Source organism: Hyla sarda, chromosome 1, assembly GCF_029499605.1.
Source record: "Hyla sarda isolate aHylSar1 chromosome 1, aHylSar1.hap1, whole genome shotgun sequence".
In the NCBI taxonomy this organism is placed as follows: Eukaryota; Metazoa; Chordata; class Amphibia; order Anura; family Hylidae; genus Hyla; species Hyla sarda.
Window position 1 is genome coordinate 315,535,669 of NC_079189.1, and position 15,142 is coordinate 315,550,810.

The following is a 15,142-nucleotide window of genomic DNA, read 5'->3' on the forward strand; positions in this document are numbered from 1 at the left end:
CTGGTAACTTGATGAATTGGTGGTACAGCAGGAAGACAGCCCTGTCGGTGGCTGTGCTCCAATCTATAGCCAACGTGCACTGACAAAAAGTGGTTTCATATCTTAATATAAAGGGTACAAAGGATGGCCTCACCCTTTATCTTTATTTAGAGGAATGGAACTTATTTTATGTCGCAGAACTTTCTGCAAGAAATCAGCTGTACATCATTTCATACTTACAAAACAAAGCAGTGTTGTCTTTACACAGAAGCTCAAAAAAGTGGTAAATCCTTTGTTCGGCTTAACATTTTTAGGTTTTGTTCTGTTTAAAATAGCAACCTAGACTGCCATTTAGTATGTATAGTCATGTGCCTAGGTACTGTACAACATTTTCTTTTAAGGCCACTGATCTAAGTAATCACATGGTAAGGATGCTGACTTCACACACACAGACAGTTATTGTGCCCTCTAGAGGCCTCACACACACACACACAAAAAAAAAAAAAATCTGAAATTAGTAGGTGGAGTTTAGCCAGCTTCCTGCCATATTTAAAGGAGAAGTCTAGTGGAAGAAAACGTATTACTCTTAGATCGCGGGAGGTCTGACCGCTGGGGCCCCCACGATCTCCTGTATGGAGCCCCGGCTCTCCTCCACAGCGGCGTGTCACGACCCCCGTCCTAGCGGGGGCCACCACATCCCCTCTATATAGCTCTATGGGAGAGCCGAAGATAGCTGAACAGCTCTCCCATAGACCTATATCGAGGGGGCGTGGCGGATAGGGGATAAATTTTCTTCCACAAGACTCCTTTAAGTACAGAAGTAGCCGGAATGCACTGCTTAAAGAGTGCATGTCATCAACTCACCTCAAATTTTACCCCTCTTGATTACAGGTCACCCACTGCCTTTTTTTCCTCTCTGGGTGACTTTTTACACTTGCTGTGCCGGGTTCTGCTCACTCCCTGTGAGCTGCAGACCGCTGGAGGGGGGCAATCCCTGGCAGGCACAACGTCATCTGACGCCCTGCTGGGGAGAACTTCTGCCCTCCTTGTTCTATTCTGCACACGGGCTCTGGCGCACGCATAGAACAGGGAGCCCATCATGTCAGGGTGCCTCTGAATCCCCTCCTCTCTGTTTTGCACAGTACATGGAATACAGAAAGGAGGGAGACCGTAGCAATCCTGCTGTGCACAGCTTTCGCTCCCGCCTGCCTGATCGACAGGTGAGAGCTGTGCAGAGCGGCCGATGTCCCGCCCCACCCGCACTTCCGGACTTTGGACTCCTGCCAGTTTGGCAGGAGACCAAAGTGTGAGTGTGCTGAATATGGACAGGAGACCCCTAGTGGTGGATATTTAAAGTACAGAAATAACATTATTTATTTCAAAAGAGGAAGAACATATAAAAAGTAACCAGGTACTCTTTAACTGGTTATGTATTAATTAAAGTCAATGAAAGAAAGGATTGACTTCAATTGGTAGGGAAATATGCAACAAAATAAGACCCTACCCTTACGCAGTTTGAATTACAAGTGTGGTAAAATTGTCACACATCTTTTTTAGTCACAGGAGATTAATATTCCTGATCACCATAGCCCAAACATTAGAAGGAGGAAATCTCTTTAAGGGTAGGGTCACACGTAACTGTTTCCCCCATGTCCTGCTCAAAGCAGCAGCCACACAGGGACTTGTGAGTCACCGCGCACATGCACAGTGTACCCAGACATCATGGCCGCTCTGCAATGTCTATGAGTACACTGAGAGTTTGTGCGGCAATTCGCAGACCCATGTGGCTGCTCGGAGCGGCGCATTGCTGGGGGGGGGGGGGAAGCTGAAGGCACAATATAGGGTTGGGTCATTGGCAAATCTGCAGTGTAAAATACGCTGTGGATCCGTTCCGTGTGACCCTACCCTAATAGGGTTTTCTCATTTCAGCAAATTATCCCCTACCCACACGATAGGGGATAACTTGCATATCTGTGAAAATCCAACTGCTGTTGTTCTCCAGCACATTCACAAGTGACACTCCTTTTAAGAGGTGCTCCGGGGAAGTTAAGAAAAATAAAAATGCCCCAAAGCCACCACAATATCTGTGTCCCCTGTAATTATCCATGTGTGTTTGGCAGCTCCTATGGCTCCTGTACTCTCCTAAATATTCTTTTTCCTTGCTTGCAGTCCAGACAACAACTCCCAGCAGTCAGTTCAGCTCTGTGTAATGGCTGCCAGCCAATTGCTTTCACTATCTGTGTGCATGCTGTGTTGTTGTCAACAGCACAAACTGTACATGTCTGTTCTTTTAAACTATCCATCCTCTCAGCAATAAATAATGCAATGCTCTGAATGGCAGAAGTCAGTGATTAGATCTCCAGCAGGAAAAGAGCAGCGTTATGTGCTAAGTTGTGACTGAGAATCTTCACTGGGCTTCTCTGCCTGCAAGATTCTCACACAATGAGAGGGAGGGGAGCTGTGGCTGTGAAGCCAGAAATCATGTGGTGTTTGTCTTGCACGAGGGTGGGGGCTAGTTCTCAGTGAGGGGTTTACACAAAGACAAGCAGGATTTGAGAATGATGTCTTTCTCTCACTCCCTGCATGTAAGTGACAGCTGAAAGAGGGAAACTGCTCTATATAGGTAAATCAATTATATTTAGACAAATAAATAGGTTGGTGAGAGAGAAAGGGTGGGCTATGGGTTTAGTTCTCCAGATTACCCCTTTAATGCTCTTGTTGAGCACTTTAAATGGTTACTTTCTCCTTAAACATTTATGGAAAATACAAGGATATGCCATAAATGTCTGACAGAACCCCAGAATGAGAATCTAACCCCCTTTCTTCTGGTGAGACTGACGAAAACAGTCACATCCAGGAAGAGACTGAATAGAGAGGTGGTCAGGATTACTAAAATAGTCAAGCTAGTAGTGTTTTTGTTTTTTCAAGTGGTTGTCCGGGCAGAGTATATTTATAAATATTCCCAGAGAGGGAGTGATTTAAAAAAAAAAAAAAAAAAAAAAAAAAACACATACTTACCTTCCTCCCTCCTGCACTGCCGACAGTGTTACAGAGCTTCCATTTCTGCTGTGCGCCGCTTATGAGTTCGGAGACATGAAGTTACATGGCCAGCCAGTAAATCAGTGGTGGCAGCAATGTCCCACCTCAGCCAATGTTTGGTTGTGCTGGTGCATGACATCACATCCCCAAACTGGGAAGCGCCACATGGCAGGGACTGGAGCTCTGGGATACCAGCAGCAGTGCAGGAGTGAGGAAGATTAGTATGGGTTCTTTTTTATAATCACCTCCTTAGGTAGATACAGTAATTGCACCCCAACTGACCAGGTCATTGCACCCCAAATGATCAGCTGTTCGTAATCGCTGTGGAGTCTACACCTACAGGGAACAGAGCATGAAGGGTTACTACAGTTTAGCTCCCATTAAAGTGAATGAGAACGGATGTGAGCGGAAGCAAGAGTGTCAGACACACATGATCAGATATTGATTAATTTAGTACACTGTTTCCTTTTTAGAATATTTCATAGGTTTCAGATTTTATAGTATTCTTTGAGACAGATCCAATAATAGCTGCACAATACTGTATGGTCCTCACATTGGGAAGAGAGCCAAATGTCCCCTTTTAGCGTCTTTCCATGGAGGACACAAAAGAATTTGCCCTGAAAAAGCGGAAGTGCAAGGCACTCAACAATGTAGATTTGGATGTCAAAAAAAAGAAGCAGTTGCGCAAGCAATAATTGATCAGAGTCTTTCCCTTCAGAGTTTATAGATTTTGGTCTTCAGAGTTTATAGATCTTTTAGTCAGAGGTTTCTGGTATCTAAACAACCTCAAGAGAAACCTCTCCCAACAATCTAGGAGCAATTTGGTGAGCAATGCTTTTCCAGCATGATGGTGCACCATGTCACAAGGCAAAAGTGATAACTAGGTAGTTTGGTGAACAAAATATTGAAATTTTGGGGCAATGACCAGGAAACTTTCTATATGTCAAGCTCACTAAGAACCTGTGGTCACTTCTCAAAAAGTGTGCAGAAAAACAAAAAGACAGAAATTGTAATTAACTTCAATTCCCCTACTAATGCATTTCCCGACGTGCAGAGCTTTTTGTTCTTCACCCAAATGCTTTATCCCATGTACTGGGGCAGTGAAAAGAAGGCTCTAAGCATCAGGACCAGCACTAGTAGAGGAATGGCATGTCTTTATCTTTCCTCCCACCCTGAGCACAAAATAACCGCTTTAAACTATGAGGTCTCTGTGTATCCAAGTAGCGCTCATTGGCCCTGATTTACTAATGTCAACCCGACTCTTTTTCTTGGGTTGTGCAACCAAATTTGTGTCGCATAGCCCATGCAACACTTTGTGCGACAAAATTTCCCGACAAAAATTACTATCACTCAGAGTGTTTTTTAAACCGTCAAAATGGGCGAGGTTAGATGAAAAAGGGGTGTGTTCCCGATAAAAAAGAAAAAACATTCTATGTATGATGAAAAACTCAACGGAAAACGTGTGAATTTTGCTTCACCAAAACCCGACAGCTCTGAGCTGTCGGGAAATTGCTCAAAACTGAGTGAATCCTACCCCATCAGGGAACAGGGTCTGTTCCATGTTGGAGGCAGTAGTACAGGGGCTGAGGGATTGATCACACTGGGTCTCACTTCTGAGACCCGATCTGATCAAAAGTTATTAAGCAGGGGAGCGAGCGGTATGCTCCGCTCCCCAGCCATGTACAGTGTACTTTTACTTCCATTTTTAAATTCCCCGCCGGGAGCCATGAATGGCCGGTAATGATGAGTCATTCAGGGCTCCCGGTGGGGTTTTCAAATGGAAGTGCTGCGGTGGTGAAAGATATATATAGAATCGCTAGGTATATGTCTGGCCCCCGCAGCGCTTCTATATATCTTGCCCCCTGCTGCGCTATATAAGTCTTGCTCCCCGCAGCGCATTTATGTAGGTATTGTCCCCCCACAGCGCATGTGTATATATATTTTCCCCCGCGCAGCGCTATCATAAGCCCCCGGCAGCACAATGAATGAAAACTACTCTAACAGCAGCACATCTGGCTGGCCCGATGCGCTGCTGAAAGAATACTTGTCATTCATAGTGCTGCGGAGGCATCTTTATATAGATGAGCTTCAGGGGTCAGACATATATCCATATGTCTGGCCCCCATAGCACTTCTATAATCATATGCCTCCGCAGCGCTACGAATGAAAAGCATTCTATCAGCAGCGCATCGGGCCGGCCAGATGAGCTTGTTAGAATACTTTTCATTCATTGCGCTGCAGAGGCATATGATTATAGAAGCGCTGTGGTGGACTGACATATAGCTTTTTCTGCCCCCCACAGTGCTTCTATGTACATATACCGCCACATCGCTATGAAAGGCAAGTATTCTTTCAGCAGCGCATCGTGCCGGCTTCATGGCCAGATGTGCTGCTGTTAGAATACTTTTCATTCATAGCGCTGCCGGGGGCTTATGATAGCACTGTGGGGGGGGGGGGGGGGAATATATACACACATACGCTGCGGGGGAGAATACCTATATAAATGCGTTGCGGGGGGCAAGATATAAAGAAGTGCTGCGGGGGCCAGACATATACCCCCCAGTGATTCTATATATCTTTCCCCACCGCAGCGCTTCTATTTGAAAACCCCGCCGGGAGCCCTGAATGGCTCCTCAGTACCGGCCATTCAGGGCTCCTGGAGGGGAATTTTAAAAATGAAAGTAAAAGTACACTATACATGGCTGGGGAGGAACATGCCGCCTGCTCCCCTGCTTAATAACTTCTGATCGGATCGGGTCTCAGAAGTGAGACCCAGTGCGATCAATCGCTCAGCCCCTGTACTACTGCCCCAACATGGAACAGACCCTGTTGATTTGTCACATGAAGAGATATTTTACAAATATGTGAGTGGTGTTCCCACTTATCTGAGATACTGTATATATACTTATTTTAAATTTAGCTATTTCTTTTATAGAACTATTGGAAATGTAAAAATTATAGTTGAAGGCAGTGATGATATCATTTTGAGCTTTAAAGAGTACCTGTCACCAAACGAAACTTTTAATATATTGGTCCTTATGTAATTATAAGACACTTTGCTATTTACTTGCTGTTAAAATTCTCAACCAATATATGTTTTTAATGTGATTGAAAAAATGGTTACTATGTGGCTCCGTTCTGTTCCCTGCTGCAAGTCAGTTAGTCGACTATTCACATGGAGGAATTTCTGCCTCAAATTAAAGCCCATAGAAGGAGATTTATCATTCTTTTCAAATGTATGGTTTTTATATGACAATTTTTTTTTAACTTACTTTTGCTTACATGTGACCTATTTATCAAATAGTCGCACGACCTTGATAAATAAATCGCATGTAAATAAAACCTGTGAAACCCGCTTACAAAAGCATTTTTTAAAGCAGAAAAGTTTTCCTTATATTAATAGCCGAAGTTCTTTATTTACCCTTTATTACCAGTAGCGTTGCTATAGAGTGACGGGGAGGGGGGCATACTGCATCAGGTGACCCCCTGACTGGCCTGCCTGGCACTAAATAGCTGCACTCCAACTATCCCGCAACAACCCATCCACCCTCCTCAGAAATAAAAAAAATATTAAAAACATACTATGCCGCACCATGAATATCCGTACTCTGGAGGCTTTTTTGTTTCATTTTGAGCCTGCATTTTTTGACATTGTTGGGCGGAGTCTTGCGTTGCCGGAGTTTACATCAGGAAGGAAGACAGTGCCAGCACCAACAGGCACATAAACAATAGTGAAGCCACAAAGAAAAAAAAAATGGCTCGGTACGTTACCCACCCCAAAATGTGCATGAAGCTGTATTACTATGGATGTTTTTTTTTTTAAGGGGCACTCCAGTGCTTAGACATTTTATCCCCAGATGGGGACCCCCGTGATCTTGCACGCGGCATCCCAGTTAAAATCAGTCCCTGGAGTGTGTTCGCTCCGGGTCTGATTACCGTCAACCACAGGGCCGAAGGCGTGTGACGTCACGCCTCCGCCCCCGTGTGACGTCACGCTCCGCCCCTCAATGCAAGCCTATGGAAGGGGACATGACAGCTATACATTGGATAGGGGGTAAGATGTCTAAGCACCGGAGTACCCCTTTAAGGAAACATTTTAGTGCCACATATGGGTTATTTACGTAGTCTGTAAAAATTCTTACACAATTATTTTGTGCTTTATTCTATTTTAACACAATATTAATTTTAAAATTTAGTGGGTACGCCAGCATGTACGTGTCCTAAAATTAACAAGGTGTGCAGTGTGTATTTTCAACCTTAACCACTTAAGGACCTTGGGCATATGGATACGCCTTGACGTCCTGGTACTCAAGGACCCAGGGCGTATCCATATGCCCGTGGGAATTTAGGTCCCTGCCGCGTGCCCGGCGGGGATCGGGGTGACTGCTGATATCTATCAGCAGGCTCCCTGCGCAAATGCCCAGGGGGGGGTCATCAGAATGAATTCACACTTGCGATTTGCGCCTATACCGGGTCATTACAGGTCTATGGTGACCCGGTGACCCGGAACATAAGGGGGATCACGGTTGTCTAAGACACCTACGACCAATAGCAGATCGGGGGCGGGGGGTTAACTTTCGTTTTCCCCGTCCTGCCCACCCACAATAGGCGGGGCAGAACGGGGAAACGAAGGGGACCGGGCGCCGAAGATCCACTTACCCGTTCGGAGGTAGCCGGCGATGGTGATCGGCCAGTGGCGATGTGGTGTGGCAGAAGAGGACGACTCCCGGGATCCTACGGAAACCGGTAAGTTGATCAGGAGGGCTACAGTCTGAGACCACTGTACAGTGGTCTCTAAACTCTAGCCCTCCAGATGTTGCAAAACTACAACTCCCAGCATGCCCAAAAGGCAGTTTGGGCATGCTGGAATATGTAGTTTTGCAACAGCTGGAGGGCTACAGTTTGAGACCACTATACAGTGGTCTATAAACTATATCCCTCCAGATCTTGCATAATAACAACTCCTAGCATGCCCACATAGCTATTTGCTGTCTGGGCATGCTGGGATTTGTAGTTTTGTAACATCTGGAGGTCCACAGTTTGGAGATCACTGTACAGTGGTCTATAAACTGTAGCCCTCCAGATGTTGCAAAACTGCAAATCCCAGAATGCCCAGACAGCAAATAGCTGTCTTGGCATGCTGGGAGTTGTAGTTGGGTACCTCCAGCTGTTGCATAACTACATCTCCCAGCATGCCCTTCGGTGATCAGTACATGCTGGGAGTTGTAGTTTTGCAACAGCTGGAGGCACACTGGTTGGAAAATACTGAGTTAGGTAACAGAACCTAACTGAAGGTTTTCCAACCAGTGTGCCTTCAGCTGTTGCAAAAGCGCAACTCCCAGCATGCACGGTCTGTCAGTAATGCTGGGAGTTGTAGTTTTGAAACAGCTGGAGGTTTGACCCCCCCCCCCCCCCATGTGAATGTACAGGGTACATTCACACGGACAGGTTTACAGTAAATTTTTTGCTGCAGCGCAAACTCCTAGCGGGAAGCTCACCGTAACCAGCCAGTGCGAATGTACCCTAAAACACTACACTACACTAACACATAATAAAGGGTGAAACACTACATAAACACCCCCTTACACTGTCCCCCCCCCCCCAATAAAAAAGAAAAACATATTGTACGGCAGGGTTTCCAAAACGGAGCATCCAGCTGTTGCAAAACACCATCTCCCAGCATTTCTGGACAGCCACTGACTGTCTAGGCATGCTGGGAGTTTTGCAAGAGCTGGAGGCACCCTGTTTGGCAATCACTGGGGTATTTCCATACTCAGAAGAGATGGGGTTACAAATTTTGGGGACCATTTTCTCCCATTACCCTTTGTCAAAATAGTAAATTTGGGGAAAAAACTGCACTTTAGTGAAAACATTTTTTTTTCCATTTACACATCCGATTTTAACGAAAAGTTGTCAAACACCTGTGGGGTGTTAAGGCTAACTGGACCCCTTGTTACGTGCCTTGAGGGGTGTACTTTCCAAAATGGTATGCCATGTGGGGTTTTCTGCTGTTCTGGCACCATAGGGGCTTTCTAAATGTCCCATGCCCCCAAAAACCATTTCAGCAAAATTCACTCTCCAAAATCCCATTGTTGCTCCTCCCCTTCTGAGCCCTCTACTGCGCCTGCCGAACACTTGACATACACATATGAGGTATTTCCTTACTCGAGAGAATTTGGGTTACAAATTTTGGGGGGCTTTGTCTCCTATTACCACTTGTAAAAATTCAAAAACTGGGTCTACAAGAACATGCAAGTGTAAAAAATTTAGATTTTGAATTTTCTCCTTCACTTTGCTGCTATTCCTGTGAAACACCTAAAGGGTTAACACACTTACTGGATGTCATTTTGGATACTTTGAGGGGTGGAGTTTGCATAATTGGGTCAATTGTGGGGTATTTCTAATATGAAGGCCCTTCAAATCCACTTCAAAACTGAACTGGTCCCTGAAAAATTCAGATTTTGAAAATTTTGTGAAAAATTTGAAAATTGCTGCTGAACTTTGAAGCCCTCTGATGTCTTCCAAAAGTAAAAACATGTCAATTTTATGATACAAACATAAAGTAGACATATTTTGTATGTGAATCAATGTATAATTTATTTGGAATATCCATGTTCCTTTTAAACAGAGAGCTTCAAAGTTAAAAAAAAATGCAAAATTTTCAATTTTTTCATCAAATTTTGGAAAGGTATCGACAAAATTTTACCACTAACACCAAGTAGAATATGTCACGAAAAAACAATCTCGGAATCAGAATGAAAGATATAGTTATTAACCTGTTCAGGACGCCGGGCGTATCCATACGCCCTGCATCCCGAGTCCTTAACTCCTTAAGGACCAAGGACGTATGAGTACGTCCTTGGTCCCGCTCCCGTGATATAACGCGGGGTCCCACGGTTACCCCGCATCATATCACGGCGTGCCCGGCGTCATAGTGAAGCCGTGACCCGCCGCTAACAGCGCGCGGCACTGATCGTCACGGTGCTGCGCGCTATTAACCCTTTAGCCGCGCGCTCAAAGCTGAGCCACGCGGCTAAAAGTGAAAGTAAAAAGTGCCGGTTAGCTCAGGGAGCTGTTCGGGATCGCCGCGGTAAAATCGCGGCATCACTAACAGCTGTACTACAGGAAGAAGGTCTCTTACCTTCCTTCCTGCAGTCCGATCGCCGATTGAATGCTTCAAGCCTGAGATCCAAGCTTGAGCAATCAATCGCCGAAAACACTGATCATTGCATCCCTATGGAGATGCATTGAACATTGTTAAAGATCAGTAAATGCAATGTTATAGCCCCCTATGGGAGCTATAATATTGCAAAAGAAAAGTGTAAAAAAATCATTAACCCTTTGAATTATCCCTTCCTCTAATAAAAGTTTGAATCACCCGGCATTTCCAATAATAAAAAAATAACAGTGTAAATAAAAACAAAAATAAACATATGTGGTATCAACGCGTGCGGGAATGTCCGAATTAAAAAAATATACTGCTAATTAAACCGCACGGTCAATGGCGTACGCGCAAAAAAAATCGAAAGTCCAAAATAGCGTATTTTTGGTCACTTTTTATATCATGAAAAGATTAATAAAAAGCGATCAAAAAGTTAGATCAATGCAAAAATGGTACCGACAAAAACTTCAGATCACGGCGCAAAAAATGAACCCTCATAGTGTCCTGAAGACGGAAAAATAAAAAAGTTATAGAGGTCAGAAGATGACAATTTTAAACGTATAAATTTTCCTGCATGTAGTTATGATTTTTTTCTAAAGTAATACAAAATCAAAACTATATACAAGTAGGGTATCATTTTAACCATATGGACCTAAAGAATAAAGATAAGGTGTCAATTTTACCGAAAAATGTACTACATAGAAACGGAAGCCCCCAAAAGTTACAAAATGGCTGTATTTTTTCAATTTTGTCGCACAATGATTTTTTTTCCCGTTTCGCCGTAGATTTTTGGGTAAAATGACTGATATCATTAGAAAGTAGAATTGGTGGAACAAACAATAAGCCATAATACAGATTTTTAGGTGCAAAATTTTAAGAGTTATGATTTTTTAAAGGTAAGGAGGAAAAAACGAAAGAACAAAAAACGAAAAACGCCCGTTCCTTAAGGGGTTAAGGACTGAGGGCGTATGGATACGCCCGTGGGAATTCCGGTCCCCGCCGCTAGCCGCTGAAATCATTCAGCAGGAACCTCGGCACCTCGCCCAGGGGGGTCATGAGACCCTCCCATGTCGGCGATTGCAGAAAATCGCATGTCAATTCAGACATGCGATTTTCTGCTATTCCGGGCTGATCGGGTCTCTGGTGACCCGATCACCCGGAAAATAGCGATGATCGGAGCGGTCAGGGACAGCCCCGATCATCTTGAGGGCTAGGAGTGAGGTCCCAGAGCTGTGATCTCCTCCTATCCCCTGCCATTGGTCAGAACTGATTCTGACCAATGGCAGAGCAGGACAGTGGGTTGCCATGGCAACCCCCCCGTTCTGCCCACCCCTGGATGTCGAGGGGGATCGTGGGAAGAAGATCTTCGCTGGAGACTGCTGGATACTGGATCAGGTAGGGAAGCGACGGTGGGGGGGGGGGGAATTGAAAGTGAAAGTAAAACGATCTTTACTGTGGCAACCACTAGGAAGGCCAAACTGCAACTCCCAGCATGCCCATACAGCCAAAGGCTGTCTGGGCATGCTGGGAGTTGTAGTGTTGCAACATCTGGAGGGTCACAGTTTGGAGACCACTGTTACAGTGGTGCCCAAACGGTAGCCCTCCAGATGTTGCCAAACTACAACTCTCAGCATGCCTGGACTGCCCAGGCATGCTGGGAGTTGTAGTTCTGTAACATCTGTCCCTTCAGATTTAGCAATTTTCATGAATTTTTTGAAAATTGCTGCTCTACTTTGAAGCCCTCTAATTTTTTCAAAAAGCAAAAATATGTCCATTTTATGATGCCAACATAAAGTGGACATATTATATTTGTGAATAAAAATAACATTTATTGTGAATATCCATTTTCCTTACAAGTAGAGAGCTTTAAAATTAGAAAAATGCTAAATTTTCAACATTTTCATGAAATTTTCACCAAAAAAGGATGCAAGTAACGCTGAAAATTAACCACCAAAATAAAGTAGAATATGTCACGAAAAAACTATCTCAGAATCAGAATATTCGGTAAAAGTGTTTTCGAGTTATTAATTAGTAAAGCGACGGTGGTCAGAATTGCGAAAAAGGGCAAAGGGCTCAGTCCTTAAGGTGAAAAAGGCCTGCGTCCTTGAGGGGTTAAAGGAGTACTCCAGCGCAAAATAACTTATCCCCTATCCAAAGGATAGGGGATAAGTTATAGATCGCGGGGGTCTGAGTGCTGGGGCCCCCCGGGATCTCCTGGACGGGGCCGCAGCAGTCTGCCGGAAGTGAAGTTTCGTCCCAAGCAGAAAGCCGCGGCAGACACTCCCCCTCCATGTATCTCTATGGGATTCATGGAGGGGGCGTGTCGGCCACCGCGTCATGAGGGGACGGAACGCCCCCTTTCCTGTATATTGCCGTGGCCCCGTACTGAAAATCGTGGGGTGCCCTAGCGCTCGGGCCCCCCGCGATCTATAACTTATCCCCTATCCTTCAGATAGGGGATAAGTTATTTTGCACTATAGATGTCCTTTAAGGCTTGAAGTGACAGTGGTCAGATGTTCAAAAAATGGCCGGGTCCTTAAGGTATATTTGGGCTGGGTCCTTAACGGGGTTAAAATGAATAGAGTTATTAGTTATATAATTATTTTTTTCTATAATTAACAATAATGTAGTAGCTTTGTTTCATGATGCAGAACAAGAACAGTTGTTATAGTGGGTGTTAATGTCCTTTTCTGCAGACGTCTGCACTTTCTGTAAGCCAGGATGGACTTATGAGACTTTTAAATGGAGATTCGACTTTTTTTCTTCATAAATAGCGAATATTGGATGTGATAAATACATGACCACCCCAAAGTAAAAAAAAATAAATTAGTACATGAGCAGATTTCAGAAATGTGCTTTGGAATAAGCAAAAATCTAAAAGCTGCAGCATGTATAGAAAAGTCGCACGTGCGCAAGTACGTGCAACTTTTTTACGCCAAAAAAAATCTACTACAAAGCCTGATAAATCTCCTTCATAGACTTCTATGGGATTCTGCACTCCCATTGACACTTCTGAAATTCTGCACGCGGAATTTCAGAAGTGTGAATGGGAGTGCAGAATCCCATAGAAGTCTATGGGCTTTAATTTGAGGCAGAATTCCACAAGCGGAAATTCCGCCATGTAAGACTACGGAATCTCCGGGCAGAAAATTTTCGCCCGGAGATTCCGAGTTCCGCCTGCGCTGACTGAATTAGTCAGCGCTAGGACCGCGCGGACACTGCAGTCTCCTATAGACTGCTATGTGTTACGCTAGGATTTCTGCCTGAAGAAAGAGCTACCCCTTTCTTCAGGCGAAAATTTTCGAGCGGATTTTTCATCCGGATTTTCCACTTCACAAATTCTGAAGTGTGAATTTGTGAACGGAAAACCATTCACTACACTATGCATTATAGTAAGCGGAATTTCTGCCGGAAATTTCAAAGCGAAAATTCCGGCAGAAATTCCGTAGTCTGAACCTAGCCTTAGTTTGGTCTCTTTTCGCCCTGGCAGGAAACCAAACTCAGGAAGTGTGTGCGGGGCATGGCAGGGCACCGCTCTCACAGGCTTCAGTGACGTCACACTTGCTGGGGAACGCCCACTTTCTCCTGCCGTGAGCTCACACAACAGAGCAGGGGGAAAGGTATAATACACAGCTTTTTAAGGCTCAGAATTTTTTTTTTTTAGGACGGGAGGGGTGTTAGGAGTAGTTAGGGAATATAATCTGACTTAGTTTAGAAAATATGGTTTGATGACAGGTAGTCTAGCACTAGGAATGATGTCACCATGAGCTTCATATATTAGCAATAATGATGTCACCATGAGCTTCATGTATTAGCAATAATGATGTCACCATGAGCTTCCTATATTAGCAATAATGATGTCACCATGAGCTTCATGTATTAGCAATAATGATGTCACCATGAGCTTCATGTATTAGCAATAATGATGTCACCATGAGCTTCATTTACTAGCAATAATGATGTCACCATGAGCTTCATGTATCAGCAATAATGATGTCACCATGAGCTTCCTATATTAGCAATAATGATGTCACCATGAGCTTCATTTACTAGCAATAATGACGTCACCATGAGCTTCATGTATAAGCAATAATGATGTCACCATGAGCTTCATGTATTAGCAATAATGATGTCACCATGAGCTTCATGTATTAGCAATAATGATGTCACCATGAGCTTCATTTACTAGCAATAATGATGTCACCATGAGCTTCATGTATCAGCAATAATGATGTCACCATGAGCTTCATGTATTAGTAATAATGACGTCACCATGAGCTTCATGTATCAGCAATAATGATGTCACCATGAGCTTCATGTATTAGTAATAATGATGTCACCATGAGCTTCATGTATAAGCAATAATGATGTCACCATGAGCTTCATGTATTAGTAATAATGAGGTCACCATGAGCTTCATGTATAAGCAATAATGATGTCACCATGAGCTTCATGTATTAGCAATAATGATGTCACCATGAGCTTCATTTACTAGCAATAATGATGTCACCATGAGCTTCATGTATCAGCAATAATGATGTCACCATGAGCTTAATGTATTAGTAATAATGACGTCACCATGAGCTTCATGTATCAGCAATAATGATGTCACCATGAGCTTCATGTATCAGCAATAATGATGTCACCATGAGCTTCATGTATCAGCAATAATGATGTCACCATGAGCTTCATGTATCAGCAATAATGATGTCACAATGAACTTAATGTATTAGCAATAATGATGTCACCATGAGCTTCATGTATTAGCAATAATGATGTCACCATGAGCTTTGTGTACCAGCACTGATGTCACCTGAAGGCGTTGCTTATAGCAACCAATCAGGCCGACACTTTCACTTTCCAACCTGCCTCCAAAAAAAAAAAAAAAAAGAGAGCTGCAATCTGATTGGCTGTCTAGTGTCTCGTCGTTATCCAACAAAAAGCATAATACCCTCTGTGGGC

The 15,142-nt window shown here is 43.9% G+C and overlaps 1 protein-coding gene across 8 annotated transcripts in view; it reads right to left on the reverse strand.

Moving 5' to 3' along the window:
* LOC130272159 (zinc finger and BTB domain-containing protein 49-like) overlaps positions 1 to 15,142 on the reverse strand; it is a 58,056-nt gene that overhangs the window by 42,576 nt on the left and 338 nt on the right. Inside the window, exons 1-2 of one of the 8 annotated variants that reach the window (XM_056518296.1) lie at positions 14,979 to 15,014; positions 3,301 to 3,354 (exon numbers count right to left, since the gene is read on the reverse strand). The exons of 2 other annotated variants lie outside the window; for them this stretch is intronic. The gene's annotated coding sequence lies outside the window, so the exon portion shown is untranslated. Of the gene's footprint in view, positions 1 to 3,263; positions 3,355 to 7,677; positions 7,753 to 14,978; positions 15,123 to 15,142 lie in introns of those variants that run through there. 5 more of the 8 variants (XM_056518295.1, XM_056518297.1, XM_056518299.1 and 2 more) reach the window with 5 other exon arrangements.